The following is an 8,171-nucleotide window of genomic DNA, read 5'->3' as shown; positions in this document are numbered from 1 at the left end:
CAGCCAACCCTCTGCAAAAGCACCTTCTGGGGTGAGAAGAATGGTCCTGAGACAACACCCAGTGAGCTCTGCCCATCCAACAAAGCATTATCCATTGCTTGCTTGTGTGTACGTATGTTCATCTGATTTATAACAAAGCTTGTTTTATGTAATTATCTGAGTGGTTTGCCCAGGGACAGCACTGTACCAACCCCAATGTTTTCTAAAATAGCAATGGACTATGACCTGTGGCCAAGGGTTGTTTGTACTCCCAACACAGAACAACACTGTCACTATCCAATATTAAAATAATTAGAGGTTTGTGCTTTCATTTTGCTGGTTTCATGCAACACTTCTTTCTGGTTTTGGCTGAAAGGCATTTCTCATCCGTATGTTTTGACACTGGGGTTTGCCCAAGAATGTGCTTAGGGAGAGGGTGAATTAGGAGCTAAAAGTAGTACTGACTGGAAAATGACCCTATTTACCTGAGCAAACAGGAGAAATCTTATTGGTGATCCTTCTCCCTTCCTGTCTTGTCCTGAACTGCTCCAGGTTCCTTAGGAAGTCTTCAGTAATGAGGAACAAATATTGGGAATATGCTGAAGAAATATACGGTTTGTCAAAAAATGCTCATTGTATTTTTTATGGATGTTTGACACTGTCAGGAGGGAAGGTTTCTGTAGTGCAGAGTGCTGGTTTTGGTCAGACTGAGAGATGTAGTTTATGCAGGTAACTTGAAAGAGATTACAAATTTCCATGGAAGGCTGAGGCACCTGGGGCAGTAACTCCCACCAGAATGAAAGAGGAGGGCAACACCCAGGAGGTCAGAAGTGACCATTAAGTGTTTTGTTATTGCAAGGGGCACTGTCCACTGGTTCACCATCTCCATCTGGTTTTATGCCAAAAGGAAAGTCAATACTAGCTCTGTGTGTGTAGTTGTGATGTTTTGAACATGCACATGAGACCAGGTTTGTAGCCAGAATTTCTTCTTGATAGTAGAAGTGCTTACTACTTACTTTGCCTGTTTCAGAGAAATTAAAATATGTGGGAAAATTGGATAAGCCTTTGGAAATACAGCTGGTTTTCAGATCCTGATGTTTGTTTCTTTCCAGCTGGTGCTGGCTGGTTGAAGAAAAGACAGTCCGTGCTTTTGCTGACTCCAAAGCTGTTAGTTCTTTGCATCCATTGTGGGACAGGATAGTATTTAAAATCTCCACATACATAGCAGAAGGGCCTGAGGCAATTAAATCAATATTTCCCTAAGTGGGAAGTGCTTTTGGGCATTTCTTAGCACTGCATGGGTTTCTGAAAGGGATTTTCTGCTTTCACAGACAAACGCATCCCAGATTTTCCCAGAAATTAAGCAATCTTCATCTTCAAATTATTTATTCTTTACTGTTTCTTTGTCCACTGAAAGGCAGATTCAAGGCTTTTTTGAAGGTGAGGGGACATTGAGGAAAGTGGGCTGCAGGCATTTTTTTCGTGTGCAAAATTAGGCAGACATAATTAAAGGTCCTTTCTGAAAAGGGGTGAACTGTCTGTCTCCATCCTTGGAGATATGTAATCTCCAGTCCTGGAAATATTCAAAAGCTGTCTGGGCATGGTAGCTCCCGGTAGCCCTGCCTGAGCCAGCATGAGGAAGAGATCCGAAAACAAGACTCAAAAAAATGAACAAACCACTGGAGTATGCTCATGTCATTCCTTGGTGGTGTAATCCATTTTTTATGTTAGGTGTGGGCCTGAGCTGAGCTAAGGGCAAGACCTGCATTAACTCTGTGATGATGGCAGGACTCCAGAGGCTGGGAGAAAGGCAAGAATACCGGGAAGTGATAAGAGGGAAGATACTGGGTGGAGACAGGATCATAAAAGAGCTAGGTGAGAGATGAAGCCACAAGCATTGCCAAAATAAAAGCCTGGAGGCTTCCTCCAGGGGCACATCTCGCCCTGGGCAGTGCCAGTGTGGTTCCCCTGCAATGGCACAGAGGGACAATGACCCATAATGTCGATGGCCATTAGAGGGAGCTTGGAGGAGCCCAAGGATGAAATGCAGCCCTGGAAAGCAGAAGCAGTGTATGGAAGACAGCTGGTTCAGCATTTTAATCCTATTTTTAATATCCTTGAGATGCTTAATGAGATAAGGAGGCATTTCCCTATGATCTCCAAGAAATACAGCTGCTTCTTCCTTGGAAGAATTGCTTTTTGAAAGAAGCTGGGATTCTTTTAAGAATAGTTCAATAGTTTAATTAAAAGCACATGTCTGGTGGTGTCTTCCAGCAGGCAAAAAAAAAATTCAGCTGATGTTGTCTTAAGCATGTTCACTAGCTGTTATTAAATTGACTGGATGCTTTAACTTGGTAAAAAGCAAACAAGAATACCATTTGGATTCATCCAGCAGTCAGATGAAGGTTCAGCAATTCATTGCACTGATGGGCTGAAACAGACCCTGAAGGAGATGAGGGATGCAGATGCCTGACCCCTGGTACTCCCTGACCAGGATCTGCTTCTGCAACCCTTCACACTCTGAAAGAAAGGTGTGATGGCTCAGACTGGCACATCTCATCCCAGAGCATCCCACTCCAGCAATGCTATTGGCCTTGGTCATGTTTCCCACTCCCTCCACTGAGCCAGCCCTTTCACAGTCGTGTGTGAGAGTGTTCAGCATCTGTCTGGGACCCGCTTGGGTTTTTTACTTCTCTATCTGTCTGCCTGTCTAGTCAGGCATTAGATAAATTACTGTGGGGCATCTAATCACTGCATGTAAGCTCCTCCTAACACCCAGCCCCCTGGCACTTTGGGGAGAATGAAAACTAATTGTTAGAGACTCACTGGGTACATGGGAGGGAAGAGGGATGAGCTGTCACCCAGCCCGTGCTCACTTCCTCCCTGCTGAGCAGTTGATTGACAGTAACCTGTTACCACCAGGAATTTGTTCTACCTATCCAAATATTTCAAATTGTTCGTAGATAGTTTTGACTTCTTTATTAATGAAATATTTTCAGTGCTCATGGCTGCAAAGAAAAACGTCAAAGCTTGATGTGTTCAAAAATTAGAGGGCAAACAAGGAGAGTTTGCATTTACTACCTTTTATAAAAGACTTTTACATTCTTGAGATGCTGACTTGAGATTTTTAAATACCTCAAAACAGTAATATTGTGCTTTCTTTGGCTAACAGGACACCTGTAAAAAGCAGCTGTTGCAAAACCCAACCCGTGTGCGGTAAATCACTACATGCATTGCTGTTGTCTGGGTTTGGGCTCCCTTCGCCGCTCTTTGTCTGGTTGATCTGGCTGGCGAGATTAGGAGCACTGCAGGGCAGGGAGGATCCCCGTCTGTGTATTTGCGCTGTGTCTTGACACTTGTAAAGGAAGCGAGTAATCACCACTCTTGCTGCTTTCATGTCTCCTTGCACAATGGAAATAATGAACAGTAATAGCAATGCTTTGCCTATCTGCGGCCCCTTTCATCTGAAGACCTGAAAGTGCTTGACAAGCATTAACTAAATTAGCTTCCAAATACCTGGAGAGGGAGTCAGATGTAATCATCCCCACTTTTAGATGAGCACGCAGGAGTAGAAGCTAAGCTAACTGAGTGCCTACAGTTAGTCAGCTGAAACCATGTTTCCTCCATTGGGGGAGCTTGCTCAGCACTTAGGAGGCTTTTTGAGGTATCCAAAGGTGGGGTTTGATGTCCACTTTTTACTTCCAAGACATACAGGCTGTGGAGCTGTGTGATGTGCCCTGCAGGAGCTGGAGGATGCACGTCAGGCACTGCCATTGGTGAAGTTTACCATTTGAACAACTAACGTGGACCGGGAGAGAAGGAAGTCCTGCGGACACCGTGTTGGCAAAGCCTGAGTGACACTGAATTAGTCCTGATTTCAGAAATGTAAGTGGCCCCCGGCACAGAAACACTTCAGCTTGGATCCACGGATGGTGCAGCCAGGTTTGCACCGTGCTGCCTTTCACTTCAAAACCCTTTTTGTGGCAAATTTGATCAGCCTTATATACAATGTATGGGCTTACCAGGCTGTGCTACAGTGTTCACAGCCCTTTCTTGCAAAGAAAGATGCTGACAGTCCTGACCCAAATCTGGAGTCTTAAATAGATCTCTGTTAAAACAAGGGTGCTCTGCAACTCCCAGGATTGTACTCAGCAGGGAAAGGAAGAAATTGTCAGTATCAGCTGTGTAAGATCTGATGCTGACATGAAATTATAAAAAAAAGGCAGGTGATATTTTGAAAGACTACAGCAAGCTCTTCAAATGGTAACTGGGTTAGTGGACAAGAGAGGTTTTTTCCCATAGACTGGAATTTCTAATGCTGCTGAAATTATTTTCCTTTTTAATATCAGACCTGAAAGGCTTCCATTCCAGGAATGGCACTCAGGCTGTAACATGGGCTCCTTCAAATAGGAAGTATCAGAGTCACTGAAGAACTACTCCTTATTGCAAAACTTGTAGACTCAGATGAAAGGCTCTAATAGTGTTGGCAGCATATTCCTTAAATCACATTATTTCATTGTGGGCAATCATCCATGTTTCCACAAGGTTGTGACATTTCCCAGATTTTCCCTTTGCAGCCAAGAAACTGGCCAGAAGAAGCTGTCTGGACATCAGGTAACTCCTGTCAGCTCCTCCACTTCACATGGCACCCTCCCATTTAATCAACAGATGCTAAGCAAAATGTCACAATCCTTCTTGGAATATGCAGCTTAAATATCGCTCTTGGGGATGGGTTGCCTGTCAGAATTGAGTTTGCAACAATTTGAAGCCACTTGAGCAGATGCAATCACATCAGTTCTTTCTTTTCTGCTCACAGTGCTGGATACCTTATTTTCTTCTACCTGCTTTAAATAGTCCTGGTTAGGTTTCCAGTGCTGGGGTTTATTACCTCAACTCCTCTATTTACCCAGAGAGAAAATGAGGCAATGATCTCATGGGAGGGAAACAAAAGTGTCACATATCCTCTAGAGTAAGTAAGTAGGTCAGTGCCATGAGACGTGATGGAAGAGGATCCCGTGATGCCCACGGCGTGACTAGAGGAGGCTGGACAGGCAGCAGAGTTGCCTGGAGGAGAGCTCAAGTGGACCTCAGCACTGGCCGTCCTGCTGGCAGGCAGCAAAGGTGTATGTGAAAGAGTTTCACCATGCAACCAGTCACAGCATCACTTCCACAAACGCTGGAAGTCCAGCAAGACCCTGATCTCCACCAGCCCCATGCTCAGGGGGAAGCCTGGGGGCCAGGAGGGCTGTTGCCTTGCTCCCAGCTCTGGACAGGGAGTCAAGAGACCAGGCAGCCTTGCTTTGTGAGCATCTGGGCATTTCGTACACTTCCTCCTTCCTCATTTGTATAATAGGGTTAATAAACATGTTCTGTCCCACAGTGCTGACGTAATGTTAAGCTCTTTCATGTTTGTTGAGTGCTACAATACCACTTCATGGAAACTCATAAATAATGTGCCTTGAAGTTCTGTCGAGGTATTAACCTTGTTTTAACAGTGCAGATTTACATGAGTTACCACACGCAAGAAGCTTCTTAATTAGCTTCTTTAAAAACTTACTTTTTTTAGCCTTGTTTTAATGGCTCTTAAGGATGAAGAATTTTTACTTGCCCAGCCTATTTAGCAATTTATTGTAATCTCCTCAAACTTATAGTTCCTTTCAGTGCACATGGCTTTCTTCTCATCACTGCATTCCTTTAGAGTCTTCAAACTGAAATATCTTTAGGGTTTTTTTACAAATGTATAAATGGTTTCTCTGAAATCTAAATTAGTCTATGTTATCATACTTTGTTGGTGGTGTGAGAGATACTGGGTTTGGCTCAAAACCTTGACAGAAAAGAAAGGGTCTGTGTGCTGCTTCTGATACAACAGAGGCTCTTTTTATCCATTTCACACCTTGCCTTAAGATTTGCCAACAGCTGGTAATGTACCAAAGCAGCTGTTCTGCAAGGAGACTGTCCACACCGAGATGTAGAGAAAATTATTCTGCTCTAATGATCTCCAGACAACCAGTGTGGTAAATGCCCAATTGTGACCCTGAGCTGGGTGCATGGACTGAGCCCAAATGGCTGGAAGGCAACACCAGGGAGCCGTGCGGGCTCTGACATGGGAATCTGGAGGGATGGGTTCAGTTTCCATCCTGCCACAAAGACTTCTGGGCAGATGTGAGTCAGGTTCACCGTGTCACATATAATATGGGATATAGCTGCACTTCTGATGTCTTCAATGATAATAGATCCTTGTTATTCTTGGAGTTCCAGCAGCCTTTTTGTCCTTCTAGCTCCAACAGTTTCAGTTCTCAGACTTGGAATGCTCCAGGAAAATGCTGTGTATGCCAAGGAAGCCTTTCTCACCAAAGTCCTGTGCAGAACTCTAAACAGAAATTCTGAATGCCTTTTGAGATTTCTGACCTACCAGTGTGAACTCAAAAGATTAATGTAATTCACATGCACCTTGTGTGACTACCCAAGATAACGTGAGGTTTATATTCTGTTCACTACCACTGCAACTCAGAAAATTTTTTTAAAGTGCAATAGAAACTGGTTTTAAGTAATATACAAAGAAACTTTTACATTTAATGTCTGTTTGTGTCTGGAAAGAATGGGACAGCTGATGAAAGGAGAGGATGTCTTGATTGAAAAGCTGATGCAAAACTTAGGAGGGTTCAGTTCCCAGATGTATCACAGACACTCTTTGTCACCTTGGGATAGTCACTACAAGCACAGCTCCAGGGCTGGTGGCAATACTAGCTGAGGGTAATCTTATGCTGGAAACCGAGACCAATTCCCCAGCCTGGATTGCAATGGTGACACAGATCAACACAGCAGAGGCACCAGGAAGGATCAGCTAGAAGTGGGAACCACTACTATCAAGAAGAAGCAGAATAGAAAATCACAGAGTAGACAATCTGCATGAACATCAGCTCATCATCTGCTCAATGGAGAATCAAAGCTGGGCTTCAGTTGTAGGAAGCCTGAATAAAGTGCTCGTCTATGATCTAATTTCAAGGAACTGACAAAGGTCAGCACATCCATCATCTCTCTTCACTGATCTTGCAGCCATCACAACTTAAATATTTTAATTTAATCACTAACATTAGTTAACTCAAGTCTGGGCTTTAGTGCACTAACTTAAGCTAATTCTTGCAATAATTCCTGACTTGCTTGAAAAGAAAGCTCTATTGGTCTTGCTTCGGGGCTCATTCACAAACTGGTGTTCAAGATGTTCACCCTTCGGTCCTATGAACATTGCTTCTCATTGCAAAACTTTGAAACCCAGCCATGCTCTAATTTTACCCTTCAGAGGGACAGAAAGCCTCAGATTAACCAACAGCCAATCCCTTTGCTGAAAGGATCCTGGACAAAGTGACAGATTTAATCCCATGAGCTCACTGCTGGAAGGGAGCTTCCCAGAAATTTTCCTGATGCAAGGACAAAACAGCTGTTCTTTCATCTTTTTCTGAGTCACGCCCACAGCACCTCCCCGGAATGCAAATGTGCCTGGGTTTAATGATGTGACAAGGTAATTAAGTGTTAATGTGTGGATGCAAAGGGTATACAAGTTGCCAGATCTACTAAGTGCTGAAGCCAAGCTAAGGCGTTTACCAGACTTACAACACATTGCTGATATAGGGTGTTAATGTCTACACATTATTCCTGTTACACAAGTAAATTTTACAGTAATAGACAAATAAATTAACTTCATATTTCAATTTTAAAGAGGTATTCTAACAAGAAAGCAGCCAGGACCCAATCCTAGGTGCGTGAGAAGCAATAGAAAAACTAGGACATAGCACTATTATTATTTAAATGACCATAATGCAGTCAGATGCCAGCTCAGAATTGGACACTCCCCCTTCATATTCCCTATTAGCTTGATGCATTTGTATTATATTAGTCCACATATACAGAGATTTAAACGTAAAACAGAATTCTTGAGTTACAAAAAAGCACACGGACAGGAAGTCATAATAACACTGTCTAGATTAAATTGGCCATGTACCCAGTCCTTAAATATCTCTAATGGCATGCAAATGGCTAATTTAAGCAATTGAACTCCACACAATCTCATTCAAAGCACACAGTGCCCTATAAATAAACATATTTCCTACTCGAATGCAAATGCTTGTTACACTATGACAATGAATATTTGCATAACAGCCAGGAGTTCTTGTAAATGCAGGTGCTTGAGTAAC

The sequence above is a fragment of the Pyrgilauda ruficollis genome, unplaced genomic scaffold (assembly GCF_017590135.1).
Source record: "Pyrgilauda ruficollis isolate IOZ18807 unplaced genomic scaffold, ASM1759013v1 scaffold8, whole genome shotgun sequence".
NCBI lineage: Eukaryota > Metazoa > Chordata > Aves > Passeriformes > Passeridae > Pyrgilauda > Pyrgilauda ruficollis.
Note: the sequence above shows the minus strand (reverse complement) of the source record.